The following is a 16,742-nucleotide window of genomic DNA, read 5'->3' on the forward strand; positions in this document are numbered from 1 at the left end:
CGCTCGTTATTTCCGGCAAGTGTTTTAACGTAAGTGGTCCGTTTGGGACGACACTGACCATCCACAGTGGTCACTACGGCAGGAAGTGGTCACTACGGCAGGAAGTGGTCACTACGGCAGGAAGTGGTCAGTGCACATTAGCAGTATACTGACAGAAGTGTGCAGTTTGAGACACAGCCACAGTCTTATCTCTGAGCCATCTGACCGGCCGGCCTCTCGTTACGCTGATTAGTCTCGCATAGCCAGCTCTATCTCCACAGCGCTGTGGAGGAAGGTCTGGATACACCACAGATGCATTCTGGGATAGGGAAAAAAACCTCTGGGTTGTTTTGCATTTCTTTAAACCAATCACAATCGGTCTTGGGCGGCGCTGAGCTCTGGACGCAGCGACAGTGGCTCTGCTAAATATTCTCTGGAAGGAACATTTGCACCCAGCTAAAGAAAACTCCACATCCAATATGAGATGTAGTTAACTCTTGACACAATACAGTAACGTGAGCTATTTAAATGAGCTGATACATGGTTAAACCTCATTGGCTCTTACCAGTGTATCCCACCAATCGTTCCCAAAACCTCCCAGTTAGAGAGGAAACGCCCTAAACATATTCTTTGTTAATCTTTACAATCATTCCTAGAAAGAACCGAGCAGACCTGCCTGTCTAAACTTTCTTGAAAACTCAACATTTTCAGCGTGTGTTGTCCAGATTTATAGGCGAAGACCTTATGACCAGCTGCACTTTTTGTAAACTTGTCTTCAAATTCTCTTCAAAGTTTGAAAAAGTCCCAAAACAAGGTCTCAGAAAATCCACGCAGAGTCAGAGTCAGATGTGAAAAGGAGAGTTTAATGCGCTTCGTACCCGAGCAAGTACCGGAAAGCTAAAGATTCCTCTGTCTAGCTTCGCCTTATATCGTCCAAAAGAGTCTCTCCTCCTGAGGAGAGCTCCAATGATCACCTTCACAACACACGTGTAAAACTTAAATTGGCTACTTTTAAAGTGGCCATATTCTGCTCATTTTCAGGTTCATAATTGTAATTTGAGATGATCAGAATAGGTTTACAAGGTTTAATTTTCAAAAAACACCTTATTTTTGTTGTACTGCCCATTGCTGCAGCTCCTCTTTTCACCCTGTGTGTTGAGCTCTCTGTTTTAGCTACAGAGTGAGACATCTCAACTTCTGTAACATCTTTGTTGTCAGTCGCACATGCTCAGTAGCTAGGTAAGACTACATGCTCAGTAGCTAGGTAAGGACTACATGCTCAGTAGCTAGGTTACATGCTCAGTAGCTAGGTAAGACTACATGCTCAGTAGCTAGGTAAGACTACATGCTCAGTAGCTAGGTGAGGACTACATGCTCAGTAGCTAGGTAAGACTACATGCTCAGTAGCTAGGTAAGACTACATGCTCAGTAGCTAGGTAAGACTACATGCTCAGTAGCTAGGTAAGACTACATGCTCAGTAGCTAGGTAAGACTACATGCTCAGTAGCTAGGTGAGGACTACATGCTCAGTAGATAGGTAAGACTACATGCTCAGTAGCTAGGTGAGGACTACATGCTCAGTAGCTAGGTAAGGACTACATGCTCAGTAGCTAGGTAAGGACTACATGCTCAGTAGCTAGGTAAGACTACATGCTCAGTAGCTAGGTAAGACTACATGCTCAGTAGCTAGGTAAGACTACATGCTCAGTAGCTAGGTAAGACTACATGCTCAGTAGCTAGGTGAGGACTACATGCTCAGTAGATAGGTAAGACTACATGAGCTAGCTAGCTGTTTCTCCAACTTCAGTCAGTAACAAGGCAAGATTAGCCGGGAGACTTCTTCTAAACGAGGACGCACACTTAGCGTGGAGTACCTGCAGAACAGGGACATGGAAGTAGTTCTATACAATTTATTTTGTAGATTAGGGTGAACTCGTGTGTGTCGTAGCAGTGTTTTGCCATTGAGGACGAGCTATCATGCTAACGGTTAGCCCCCTAGGCCCCTTGTCTCAGCTAGTGACGTAGAAAGCCGTGCAGATGTTGACCAGCTCACCAGGAGACTGAAGGCAGGACACATTCAGAAACCAGATCTCACTCAGAACACCATGGATGGATTAATTCAAAGTGTGTATGTGTGTGTGTGGAAGCACCAGAGACACAAAATAACACCCCAAATCCCAGAAAAAGGGATTTTTTTTATAATATGGGCACTTTAAATCTGAAGACCATCTTTTTGGGGGGATTTTCCACGAGATGAAGTCATCTAGCTGATATTGCATTTTGAACGCCTATGCTTAAGGCGTTAGCTTGGTGGCTTTCGCGGCTATACAGCGGTGAGCCATCCGTAGCTGTTGCGGCTGCATAGCGACAACTGAAGGTGATCTGAGGAGGAAGAAGGTCTTTCCGAGCCTGACAAGCCAGACCCACATCTAGATGTTGAGGTCAGGGAACACCCCATTGGTCAGGACTCAATCCGAGGGGCGGGATAAACGGTTGTCTTTCAAATTCTCTCCGCACGCAACAGGATAGCGCTACAACCAATCAGAGCAACGAAGAAGGAAGAGAAGCTAGTTGATAGGTTAAACTTTTCCCGTATCCGGTCAGAAAAACTCTGAACACATCTTCCTTTTTTAAGAATGACTTCAGTGCCGTTCTTTGTTCTTTTCTCAAAGAAAAGCTGAACTCAGCTGAACAGCAGCAGCAGCAGTAGCCATAAGCCCCGCCCACCCACTCTATACACGATGTGATTGGCCTGACCAGAGTTTGGTTTTTCCAGCTCGCAAGTCAACGGAGAGTTGCTAGACCTCCACCTGGCTGCAAATTACATTTGCTGCCGCTAGGGTGCGTCTAGATTTCTAGGCTAGATCTTTCCTTATTTCAAGCAAAATACATACCATGTTTTATCTAGTATCATATTTGTTGTACATTGTATATTTCCCATAACTCATTAAAACCGATTTTATCACATTTTGCCACAACACGTGTAGCTCGCTCAGTTTGTTGATGTTTTCCCGAAGAGAACGGAGTCTGACAACGTAAACCTTTTTTCTTGGAAATGGACTTGGCTACTTGCTTTGGCAACTTACGTATAGGCTTCAAACCACCTTTAGTCTCATGTTTTTAACATAATTACATATTAAAATTGCTCCGTCAAAATGTTTTTAACAAATAAGATTTCATTTGTAACCATCATCCATAAAAAGATAGTTGTGAAAACAATGATAAACCCTTAATATTAACATTTTGCACTCGTCTAAAACCTCCCATTATTCCTTTTGTCATGAAGCATTCACACACATTCATTTAGGACGGATGCATGAATGAATGAGGCGTTGTGTACGTGTGTGTGTGTGTGTGTCTGTGAGGATGTGTTGCCAACCCCGGTTACCAAATTGACCTTAATCAAAGGACACAGGAGCAGTGGGCCGCTACAATACACACAAACCTGCAGGGTGGGCAATAACCGACACACACACACACACACACACACACACACACACACACACACACACACACACACACACACACACACACACACACACACACACACACACACACACACACACACACACACACACACACACAGCTGAGTGATAGCCAGCGGCAGTGTTTGGGAGAAAAAGCAAAAGAACATTTGTCTGGTCAGTTGGTGTCTGACTCCTCAGAGTCCAAACAGGACACGGGAAGCCTGTGAGTGTGTGTTTGTGTGTGTATATATGTGTGTGTGTGTGTCTCTCTCTCACACTGTGTGTGTGTGTGTCTGTGTGTGTCTGTGTGTCTCTCTGTGTGTGTCACAGTGGGATGAACTTTTACTTTTTATATAAACAAATATTTAGACCAGTCAAATACAATTTATTTGAGCTGAGGGCTCGTCCACACATACAAGTATTTATTTATTTTTTTAAATGGGGCTTTTTCGTCCTTTCTCGAAGAAGTTTTCTGTCCGAATGAAAAAGCAAAAACACATTAAAGCGCCGTGAAGAGCCACACCAACAGGGGGTGATATAACATTAACCATAGCGCCACGTTGGCCAATCAGAAGCATGAAAATTTTTTACCTGAAGGCTACCTGTCTGCATCGGAGCACCGATTGCTCCCTAGCCTTCTGATGCCTCTGTTCCTCTACAGTGGAAGATGTGAAAAAGTCCTTTTAGCAGTTATGCTGCGTTGCACCCATAGACAGTATATATATTGGACCAATAGACCCCGTGTCTCTGGTCTGAGACCAGTGAAGGATATCAGAAGTCTCTTTTCCGGTGCTGGCTGAGCGTTACTGAGCAGCCTCCGCTTCAGAACGCGAACCTCCGATGGCGCCATTTTGTTGCTACAAAGCGATCACCTCTTGTTAGCATTACACTGACCACCATTTTTTTTTACGTCACTTTGACAGCGAATAACTTTACATCTGAAGCGTTTAAAGACTCTATTTGTCCGTTGTTTATTTCTAAAGAAACACGACAATGTATAAAAGGCTCCATTACCTTGTAGCTCACATTATGGCTCCGTAGCAGACGCTTTTATAACAATAGGCTAACGATTGGGTCATAACCACGAGACTTACTGTCACACAGTAGAGGAATTACCGTATAGTACAGGAGAAGCTCACAGGCAGTTTGGACTTCCATTAGCTGTTTAGGTTTAATTACTAATGTTAACTAGCATGTTAGTGATCAGTAATTAGCCTGTGTCTATGTTATCTCCTTACATATACCTACACTCTCCGTCTCTGTAAGATTGGGAATGATTGAGATTTCTCTCTCACAGCTACCAGAAGACTTCACACTTTCAGACACGTTGCTCACGTCACATCTACGTTGTCTCTGTCAGTTGGAGACTGCTCAGTAAAGCAAGAGATCACCGGAAAAGTGCTTCTAACATCCTTCACTGGTCTCCGTCCAGAGCAACGGAGTCTATTGGTCCATTATATATATGTCAATGGCAGCCTCCAACTGAGCTTGAAGACGTAGATGTGACGTGAGCAACCTGTCCGAAAGTGTGAAGTCTTCTGGTAGCTGTGCCGAGAGAAATCTCAATCATTCCCAATCTTACAGAGACGGAGAGCGTAGTGGTAGTAGTAAGTCTCGTGGTTATGACCCAATCGTTAGCCTATTTTTATAAAAGCGTCTGCTACGGAGCCATAACAAGGTACAAGGTAATGGAGCCTTTTATACATCGTCGTGTTTCTTTAGAAATAAACAACAGACAAATAGAGTCTTTAAACGCTTCAGATGTAAAGTTATTCGCTGTCAAAGTGACGTCAACATGAATGGAAGTCAATGGGATGCTAACGGGAGGTGATCTCTTTGTAGCATCAAAATGGCGCCATAGGAGGTTCGAGTTCTGAAGCGAAGCTCACCCCCTTGCTAACGTCAGCGTTAGGTAGCCGCTAGATAACGTCAGCGTTAGGTAGCCGCTAGCTAACGTCAACGTTAGGTAGCCGCTAGCTAACGTCAGTGTTAGGTAGCTGCTAGTTAACGTCAACGTTAGGTAGCCGCTAGCTAACGTCAGCGCTAGGTAGCCGCTAGCTAACGTCAGCGCTAGTTAGCCGCTAGCTAATGTCAACGTTAGGTAGCCGCTAGTTAACGTCAGCGTTAGGTAGCCGCTAGTTAACGTCAGCGTTAGGTAGCTGCTAGCTAACGTCAACGTTAGGTAGCCGCTAGCTAACGTCAGCGCTAGGTAGCCGCTAGCTAACATCAGCGTTAGGTAGCCGCTAGCTAACGTCAACGTTAGGTAGCCGCTAGCTAACGTCAATGTTAGGTAGCCGCTAGTTAACGTCAGCGTTAGGTATCCGCTGGCTAACGTCAGCGTTAGGTAGCCGCTAGCTAACGTCAACGTTAGGTAGCCGCTAGCTAACGTCAGCATTAGGTAGCCGCTAGCTAACTTTGTCGTGACTTTGCCTGGAACGCTACCAAGTCGTGAGTCGTGACTTGAAGTCATAACTTACAGGTTAAAAATTGTGTCTTGAACGCAGCATCAGAAGCAGCGCTGATTCAGCCTGTAATAATATCGCCACCACGGAAGACCCGGGCCCATCTCCTCCATGCACTGTACTCCTCAAGAGGCAGTTACTGCGGTTCAGTACAGGAAGCCTTGCTCTTAACCTGCTTTGACAGGAAGTAAGTCCCTGTCCACTGTCTTCATTCATCCACTGGGACTCCCTCCCTCCCTCTCTCCCTCCCTCTCTCCCTCCCTCAGCTTGGAGTTCTTGTTATTATTATTTTTTTTTTATTATCATTATTATTATTATTTATTCCTCGTTTTTTGGGTGACAGACCCCGCCACCGGGCATAATTATTTAAAAGAACACACACACACACACACACACACACACACAAAACGTGGAAGACCACTGCTCTAAAGTCTTGATCTTGATCAAAGATACACAAAATCTGGTCTGTAAAAAAAGACAAAAAAAAAAAAGTCATTAATTTCAAGAGACTATTAGTGTTTCTTTGCTTCCTTGTCGTCTCCGTTCAGACCCACTAACTGACTTACAACACGTCACGGTGCACTTCCCTCCCTGGCCCCTCTGTCACCCAGACCTCGTGCCCCTTACAGTTAAATCCTGCAGTAAATCCCGAGCTGGTTGGGGGTCAAGGAGCTAAAGCAGCGCTGAGCTGCAGCGTCTTGGGGAGCTGAGCTGTTTGTCCCATCAGCTCCAGCTGCACCGTCATGAATAAGTCAGACGTTGTACCCGCCTCGCGGCGATCGCAGGTCCCAGCAGCAGCGGCACAAACGATCACACCGTGTTGCATAATTCACCGGGTCCATAATCTATATTTCAAGTGCTTCAAACAACCGCTTAGCTGCAGGTTTGAGGCGAAAGCGGTCGTCCTCTCTCCTTTTTCTGACCCAGAATGAAACATTCACACAGACAAACAGAGACACGATTGGTTCGGTTTGGTGAGCATTTGTCGCGTCGATGTAAACATGTTGATTAATCCTCATTTTGTCCTTTTTAAATTGGAAAAATGGGAGAAGCGCCAAAAATGACGCAAAAAAAAGTGACAAAACGTTGGGAAAAAAATGCAGAAAATGTTGGAGCGACATAAACAACGATAATTTCAAAAACACCAGAAAAAAAAACGTCAAAAACGCTGGACAAGGTGACAAAAACGAACATCTGAAAATGCAACCAAAACGTTGGAAAAAAAACAACACAAAAACGACTTTTCAAAAACGTTGGGAAGAGAAGAGTTAAGAGCTGCAGAGCTCATCTAACTCTGAGCGTTAAAAATAACTGAAAATCATGAAAAGCTATATGCTATATATGAATTAGATGATAGAAGTTGAGGTTTTAAAGACTTCAAAGTCCTCATTATTTTAGCGAAGTAGCTTCCAAGATTTCAGAGTTACTGATTAAAGTCTTTGTGCTTTAAAACAGTATTAAATTGTGACTAATTAGTCCATGGACCTTATTGGAAATGTAACATTTTGTTGTCATGTAGTTAAGTGATTATTTACATACAGAAAATGTTTTGTATGAGAAAGAAAATGTGAAATGGAAAATTGCTTTTGTACACTTTTATACAACTACACCAGACCTTTGGGCATTGAACATCCGACCCTTCGGGCAGCCCTGACCGGCGAGGTCAATGGGAAGTTAGCAATGAAACGTAAATAAGTGTACATCATGCATGGAATACAACTGCATTGCTTTTATTTTGAAGGCCACCGTTTTTTGTGCGAACGCATGCAGCTTCTTTTTCTTCTTCTTGCAAGTCGCAATTAAAAAGAAGTAAAAGAAGAACTGCAATGTCTCGGACCCAAGGGGGGGTAAGCTTCGCTTCAGAACGCGAACCTCCGATGGCGCCATTTTGTTGCTACAAAGCGATCACCTCTTGTTAGCATTACACTGACCACCATTTTTTTACGTCACTTGACAGAGAATAACTTTACATCTGAAGCGTTTAAAGACTCTATTTGTCTGTTGTTTATTTCTAAAGAAACACGACAATGTATAAAAGGCTCCATTACCTTGTAGCTCACGTTATGGCTCCGTAGAAGACGCTTTTATAACAATAGGCTAACGATTGGGTCATAACCACGAGACTTACTGTCACACAGTAGAGGAATTACCGTATAGTACAGGAGAAGCTCACAGGCAGTTTGGACTTCCATTATCTGTTTAGGTTTAATTACTAATGTTAAGACTTCACACTTTCAGACACGTTGCTCACGTCACATCTACGTCTTCAAGCTCAGTTGGAGGCTGCTCAGTAAAGCAAGAGATCACTGGAAAAGTGACTTCTAATATCCTTCACTGGTCTCCGTCCAGAGCAACGGGGTCTATTGGTCCATTGTATATATGGACCCCTGTGTCGGCGAGTCGTGAACTGAGCTCACGAGAGACGTTAGCATGGACGAGAATGAGCTGGTATCCCCCAAAAATGTGAAGTGTTGTACGGTCTAAAACCAACACCTGGAGACTCCACCAGCTGACTTCTAACTAATCTAGTTGTAGTCTTGCAATGCGTGACTCTAGATCCCCAGTCTTTATATATGTTAGATGTGAGATGATGTCAGACTGTGGTCTTTTCAAAGTCTGTTCAGTCTTCTAGAGAGAGAGAGAGAAAATAGAGAGAGAGAGAGAGAGAGAATTAATTGTATTTATTTTTTTCTTCATTATTATCCTTGATGCTTTGGCAATATTGTTATTTCTGCCAATAAAGCAATTTGAATTGAGAGAGAGAGAGACAGAGAGAGAAAGAGAGAGAGAGAAAAAGAGAGAGAAAGAGAGAGAGAAAGAGAGATAGAGAGAGACAGAGATAGACAGAGAGAGAAAGAGATTTTTGATCTTTTACAAAACCTTTATTTTCAGAAAGACATTTCTTTCTCTACCAGAACATCATATTGTTCTTAGATGCACAAAACCAAATAAAACCACATGTAATAAATAAATAGTCTCATAAAAACACAGAGTGAAAGACGAGCTCATCGTCCTTCACAGAGCACAGAGCTGTGGTGAAACACCACTGGTCTAAAAACTGTGTTATATCTTTCATCAGAGAGAGGAACCTGAAGTCCACTCTCACTCTGGCCTTCACCAGAGACACATACAGCTTTGTCAGCTCTAGTCCACTTACGTTCTCTATCTGGTTTTTACGACTTTTATAAATAGACAGTTTGGCCTGACCCACAATGAAATTCAACATTTGCCACTTATTCGCATTTTTTTCTTTCTGTAGCCAGCACCAAAAATAAAAGCAGTCTCACTAAAAAACTCTCCACAATCTAAAAACACAGTTTTTAAAATGTTAAAAGAGGTTTCAGCCTGTAACAGTCCAGATAGCAGTGGGTGATGGTCTCAGGGTGGAGACAGAAAGGACACGTGGAGGACACGGTGGGATTAATCTTAGACAGGAACACATTCACGGCCAGAGCCCGTGGAGGATCCTCCACTGCAGGTCTCCTGACCTTTTGTTCAGGGAGGCTTGTACAAGACTCTCCACACTGGTGTCCTGTCTTTCATTAGTCTGTCCTTCCACACCATGTCCTTCCTCTCACTCAGCGTCTTATTGTGGGTGGCCAGAACACAGTTCCTATACAGACCTTTCCCAGTCTGCATATGGAGATCAGCACCTCGTGGTGTATGTTGTGCTGGTGAGTCAGTGTTATTAATAAAAAAACCAAGATCTGGAAAAGGGTCTCCAGGAACGGGGATTTCTGTCCCATTAAAATAGTCCCGCAGCATCTCTGTTTCTCCACTGTCCAGTCTGGTAATCCACTCGTTCAGGATGGTTCTGGTGTGGCGGGCCGACCTCAGGCCCAGCAGAGAAGCCACCGCCTCTGTGTTCAGGAAACCAGGACCTGCAGCCTCCACGATTCCCTTCAACTTGGTCACTCCAGCCCTCATCAGCCTCTCCGTGAGTCCAGGTCTGCTGCCATCCTTGAGATCCAGCCGGGCCCCCCACACCAGAGGCTCCTCCAGGAGCCAGAACAGAGATGCTGCAGGTTCCAGTCTGGTCCATTTAAAACGTGTCCATACTTTAAAAAGTCCTTGGTAAAACGAAGGCAAGTCACACAAAGAGATAAAACCGCAGTCTACTAAAAACAAAGAAACATCAAAACCCAGACCTGCAACCCCCTTAAAATGGTGCTGGCTACGGGCCTCCAGACGACATCATCGTTATCATATAAAAACCTCTGTACAAACTGTAGTCTAAAAGCAGCAGTCCGGCTCTCCAAGTCCACCAAACCCTGCCCTCCCTCCCTCCTTCGGCAGATATAAAACACACTTTGGGATCCAGTGCATCATATCCCAAAAAAATTTAAAATAATCGACTGTATTGTTTTTAAAAGACCAGCTGGGGGCTCCATACATTTCAACTTGTGCCAGAGGCTGGATGCCACCAAGTTGTTTATGATGAGCACCCTTCCTCTGTACAACATGTGGGGAAGCAGCCACCTCCATTTTCCCAACGTCCCCTCCACCTTTTCAATGACTCCTTCCCAATTTTTATCCATAGTTCTCTGGTCCCCAGATAAACCCCCAGGTACTTTAACCCCCCCCTCTTCCAGGTCAACCCCCCAGGAAGCAGAGGGAGGCCTCCAGCCCAGCTCCCTACTGCCAGGGCTTCACTTTTGGCCCAGTTTACTTTAGCAGCAGAAAGTTGCTGAAACATCTGAACAATACGTCCTAAAATATCCACATCTTTTTGATTTTTAATAAAAACTATGATGTCGTCTGCGTAGGCTGATACAGTAAAAGGTGTAGTAAAACCAGGTAAAAACAGGCCAGTGATGCCACAGCGGACATTATGCAGCATGGGTTCAATGGATAAGGCGTACAACATCCCAGACATTGAGCAGCCTTGTCTTATCCCCCTGGTTACCTTGAAGGGTTTACACAAACCTCCATTAATCTTCAGCACACTCTCAATGTTCTCGTACATTACCTTTATCTTGGCGATGAAACCAGGGCTGAGGCCGAACCTCTCCAGAACTTTCCACAGGTAACGGTGCTCAACCCGGTCAAACGCCTTTTCCTGGTCCAAAGAAACCAGACCAGTGTCTCGCCCAATGAACCAGAGACTGTCAAAATATCCCGAATTAGTGACACATTGTCAACAATGGACCTGCCGGGCACACAGTATGTTTGTGTCCTATGAATGACCCGGTCCAATACCAGTTTCAGCCTGGATGCCAGGACTTTAGACAGCATCTTGTAGTCTGCACACAACAGAGAGACCGGCCTCCAGTTTTTAATATCCTGTAGGTCCCCTTTCTTCGGGAGGAGGGTCAGCACTGCCCTCCTGCAACTCTGCGGAAGGGAACAACTATTAAAACTTTCTATAAAAACATCTAAAATGTCTGTTTTTATTACGTCCCAAAAAGTTTTGTAAAACTCAGGAGGGAGACCATCAATCCCAGGGGCCTTTCCCCCCTGCATGCTTTGTAAAGCTCTAGACACCTCCTCCTCCGTCAGGGGCCCCTCCAGCTCCACATTGTCGTCCCCAGACAACGTGGGCAGGTCTCTGCAGAACCTGTTAAAAGCCTTGTCATCCTCTGTGTCCTCTGTGCTGTAGAGGTCTCGTGAAACTCCACAGCTCTCTGTCGGATCTGTGATGCTGTCGTTAACGGCTGTCCTCCTGCTGATCTCAGAGCATGGATCATCCGGCTCTGGCCATTCTTCTTCTCCAAACTAAAAAAGAACTTAGTTGGAGAGTCCATTAAAGCAGTAGTCTGGAACCTGGACCGGATCAGTGCCCCCTGTGCTCTCATGCCCAGCAGGTCTGCCAAGATGGCTTTTTTAGACTTGAGGTCTTCAATACAGCCTCGATTTCCTGTGGACTCTGCAGAACTCTGCATGTCCACTATAGATATCTCCAGATCGTTCATAGACTTGGTAATGTCTCGAGAAACATTGAGAGTGTACTGCTGACAAAGCTGCCTGATTTCAACCTTCCCAATGTCCCACCACTGCCTCGGGGAACTAAAATCTCTCCTTCTATCTCTAAAACCTTTCCAAAAAAAAATAAAAACATCCCTAAAATGTGCATCTAAAAGCAAAGCCGTGTTAAAATGCCAATACGCAGATTTGGGTTTAATATTGGCAATATAAACATCACAATACACATATGCATGATCAGAAAAACCGACAGGCAATATTCTACACCCTTTAAAAACATTAAAATGGTGCTTAAAACAATAAAACCTGTCTAATCTAGCCATAGTCAACCTGTTGTCCCTGCTGTGGACCCATGTGTACTGCCTCTGCTGTGCATGGTGGTCTCTCCAGACGTCTGAGAGACTATGTGTCTCCATCAGCCGCTGCATAGCTTGTTTAGAGGCAGCATGTGGTTCATTATGGTTCCGATCTAAAACATCATCATGTGTACAGTTAAAATCCCCTCCCAAAAATAAAAACTCCTCTGGTTCACACTCACTTAAAACCGTACTGAGTTCATTTAAAAAAAGAACTCTATCAGGTCCTGAGTTTGGAGCGTATACGTTTATAAAAACCAGATTAAAAACTTCATACTGGGCTCTGACTACTAAGAGTCGGCCCTTTATTCTTTCGTCTACAATGTGGGACTTTGGTAAAAAGTTTCTTGCAAATAGGATTGCTACTCCTCCGCTGATGCTGCTAAGATGACTTAAAACCACCCCCCCATCCCATTCCCTCCTCCAGTCTGTCTCATTTAAAGTGTCGCTGTGCGTTTCTTGCAACATTGCAATATTTACTCCTTTAAGTTTTAAAAACTCAAAAAGGCAAGCCCTCTTCTTCACATCTCTGCCACCGTTAATATTAAGAGTAGAGATTTTAAAATTACTCATTATGTCAGATGTGAGGAGAGACACACACAAAAAAAATGACACAAAAATGAATACCAACAACAAACGGACGGACCTATTCTTCCTCACTGTCTCCATCATTTAAAAGCTCTAATTTGATCCTCTGAAACAGTTTCTTCAACCTATAAAACTCTGGTAGAGTGAAGCCTCTCTCACCTCTAAGGTGCATTTGATCTCGTATTGAGATCAATAAAACATTTTTGTTCTCAAAATAGTCTTCAAGGTTTATGTTTTTGCTATTTTTAGTTTTCTGGAGGAACTGTCTGATTATGTCTACCTGGTACAGGTCTCCCTGCACCGACCCAACAGAGACCTGGGAGTCAGTCAGAGGCTGACTGATTACACTACATTCCTCTTCCTCCTCATCTTCTTCCATTTCTAACTCCTCTTTCTCTTCCTCCTCCACCTCTTCTTCCTCCTCTTCCTCCTCTCCTTCCTCCTCCTCTCTCACTGCCATTTTTTTGGCGTGAGAACCCTTATTCCTGATGTCCTTTTTTTTTCTTTTCCTTGCAGACAATTTTAGAACATTTTCACCCAAAACAACCTCATCCCTCCTCTCTGGGTCAGCTGCTGCTACTGCAGGGACAGTCAGCTCAGCCTCAGCTGATTCATCCAGCACACCTGTCTGTTCCCTACACACACCTGTCTGTTCCCTACACACACCTGTCTGTTCCCTACTCACACCTGTCTGTTCCCTACTCACACCTGTCTGTTCCCTACTCACACCTGTCTGTTCCCTACACACACCCTCACCCGATTTTTTTCCTTTTTCTTTTTCTTCACCCACAGCACATTCCCCAGTCACACACACACTTCCATCACCCACTCCATTCATACAAACACCAAGTGTATTTACATTACTCACCCCGTGCGTCTGGTCGGGCACGTCGTCATCACCACACCGCCGTGCAGCACGCGGAGCGGGCATCGGCCGCTCGGCCGCGGCAGCCGGCCCCGAGGCAGCAGCCCCCCCCGGTACCCCCGGGGAAGAGGGGGCCGGCCCCGCCCCGGCACCAGCCCTCCCTCCCGGACCGGGAGGATTCGGATCACCTCGTCTCGGGCAGGCCCTCACCGTGTGGCCCACCTCTCCACAACCAAAACATTTCATCTCTGATGACGTTGCAAAAATCACGTATTCATAATCATCTACTTTAACATGGAACCGGAGGTTTAACTCCTCGTCCCGATGGTTCAGTATCATATACAGCTGTCTACGGTGAGACACCACGTGCTTCAGCAACGGAGATTTGTATGTATGTATGTGTGTATGTATGTATGTGTGTATGTATGTATGTATGTATGTATGTATGTGTGTATGTAGGTAGATGTAGGCATGTTTTTGTTTTTTTTAGTTTATTTCTTTTTCGTGTAATTTCTTTTATCTTTTTTGTCTTGTCAATTTTATTCCCTTGAAAATGAGTTTGTTATTTTAAAATTGTGACAAGGAGAGGGCCTTATATAAGCTGAAGCTTCTGACCCTACCCTTTGGTTACGACCAATAAAATTAATTAATTAATTAATAAATTCATTCAGCATTCTATGTCTCTGTTCTGTATTTATATTTCTGTGTTTCTATCTCTGTTCTGTATTTATATTTCTGTGTTTCTATCTCTGTTCTGTATTTATATTTCTGTGTTTCTATCTCTGTTCTGTATTTTCCAGTAGAGCGGCTCTCTCTCTCTCTCTCTCTCTCTCTCTCTCTCTCCCTCTCCACTCGGCTGAACTCTATCTGAACCGTTAAGTTGAACCTTGGATGAACTTTTGCTAAAATGACCCATTAATCTACTTTGGGCGTAAAGCGGGCCGTACGGTGGCCCATGAGGGACAACTGGAGCCGGTTTCAGAGTCAGCAGCACCAGAAACACCTGCTGATCACCGAACACGTGCACATCGCGCACACACACACACACACACACACACACACACACACACACACACACACACACAAAACGACCTGCTGGGAGAAACACTTATCTTCCGTTAAAATGTATAATCTGTGAATATTCTATAAAGTTGAATGAACAGCCATGAGGCAAGCTGGTAAGCAGTGTGTGTGTGTGTGTGTGTGTGTGTGTGTGTGTGTGTGTGTGTGTGTGTGTGTGTATGTGTGTGTGTGTGTTTATGTGTGTGTGTATCTGTGTGTTTGTGTTCCTGTGTGTGTGTGTGTGTGCGTGTGTATCTGTATGTTTGTGTTTCTGTGTGTGTGTGTGTGTGTGTTTTGTGTTTGTGTTTCTGTGTGTGTTTCTGTGTGTGTGTGTGTTTGTGTTTCTGTGTGTGTGTGTGTGTTTGTGTTTGTGTTTCTGTGTGTGTTTCTGTGTGTGTGTGTGTGTGTGTCTATGTGTGTGTGTATCTGTATGTGTGTTTCTGTGTGTGTGTGTGTGTGTATCTGTGTGTGTATCTGTGTGTGTATCTGTGTGTGTGTGTGTGTGTGTGTATCTGTATGCTTGTGTTTCTGTGTGTGTGTGTGTGTGTGTGTGTGTGTGTGTGTTTTGTGTTTCTGTGTGTGTGTGTGGGTGGGTTTGTGTTTCTGTGTGTGTGTGTCTGTGTGTGTGTGTATCTGTGTGTGTGTGTTTCTGTGTGTGTGTGTGTGTGTGTATCTGTGTCTGTGTGTGTGTGTCTATGTATCTGTGCGTGCATGTGTGTCTGTGTGTGTGTGTCTTTTGACACCTTTTGCACCGTTAACTGGATGATGAGGTGTGAAATATGTGTCATGACAACGTGGCAGAGAACAAAAACAATCTGCAGCAGGACAGGGAATCCCTGAGTCACTGTCACTCGGTACGGATTAAACAAACAAGATGCATTGTGGGTTTTTAACTTTTCTTAACTTCAGACAGAGCCAGGCTAACAGTTCCCCCCCTCCCTCTGCTTCCAGTCTTTATGCTAAGCTAAGCTAACCACGTCCTGACTCCAGCTACACTGTCCTCCCCTGAAAAACAGGGAGCAAGCACACACACACACACACACACACACACACACACACACACACACACACACACACCCCCAAGCTATCACCTCCCGTTAGCATTCCATTGACTCCCATTCATTCTGACGCCACTTTGACAGCGAATAACTTTACATCTGAAGCGTTTAAAGACTCTATTTGTTCGTTGTTTATTTCTAAAGAAACACGACAATGTATAAAAGGCTCCATTACCTTGTAGCTCACGTTATGGCTCCGTAGCAGACGCTTTTATAACAATAGGCTAACGATTGGGTCATAACCACGAGACTTACTGTCACACAGTAGAGGAATTACCGTATAGTACAGGAGAAGCTCACAGGCAGTTTGGACTTACATTAGCTGTTTAGGTTTAATTACTAATGTTAACTAACATGTTAATGATCAGTAATTAGCCTGTGCCTATGTTATCTCTTTGTTGAGCTGCATATTTCTCCAACTATATCAAAGAGTTCCTTTAATGCACCACAGTTTCTATCTACTATTTAAAATGAACAGCTTGTCGTGTTTACGCAGCACGGATTAACACTGCAGCAGCAACCACAGGCTACATGTTGCAAATCATACAATACTCTCTCCTGAAACACTCGCGTGTGCATGCATTACATGCATGCACACGCACACACGCACACGCACACGCACACGCACACGCACACGCACACGCACACACACACCCACCTGGCACCGGCAACTCAAAAGCCCCGATTTCATCACTGTTTTGCCCAATGTAGGTCAGTGTGTGAGCATCCCAAACACAACAGAAAGGGGGGAAGGGAGGAGAAGGAGGGGGGGAAGAGAGGGAGGGAGTGAGGGAAGGAGGGAGGGAAGAGGAAGCAGAGGAGGAGGAGGAGGAGGAGGGAAGAAAACATCCCAGAATGAATCAACCAAATGTTTTGATCTGTAACGGACGCTTTGTTGTCTCTGTGCCTCGTGGCAAAGTAGGCGCTCTGTCGCCGTGCCAACCACCCCTGCCTCCCTCCCATTGGTGGAAAGCAACTAAGTA

At 44.6% G+C, this 16,742-nt stretch overlaps 1 protein-coding gene across 1 annotated transcript in view; it reads right to left on the bottom strand.

The window, feature by feature from the left end:
- LOC114572632 (acylphosphatase-2-like) overlaps window positions 1–6,080 on the bottom strand; it is a 44,784-nt gene extending 38,704 nt beyond the window's left edge. The window contains exon 1 of the mRNA XM_028604336.1: window positions 5,924–6,080. The gene's annotated coding sequence lies outside the window, so the exon portion shown is untranslated. The remainder of the gene's footprint in view (window positions 1–5,923) is intronic.
- Between the last annotated feature and the right edge of the window lie 10,662 nt (window positions 6,081–16,742).

Source organism: Perca flavescens, chromosome 17 (assembly GCF_004354835.1).
Source record: "Perca flavescens isolate YP-PL-M2 chromosome 17, PFLA_1.0, whole genome shotgun sequence".
Taxonomy (NCBI): Eukaryota; Metazoa; Chordata; class Actinopteri; order Perciformes; family Percidae; genus Perca; species Perca flavescens.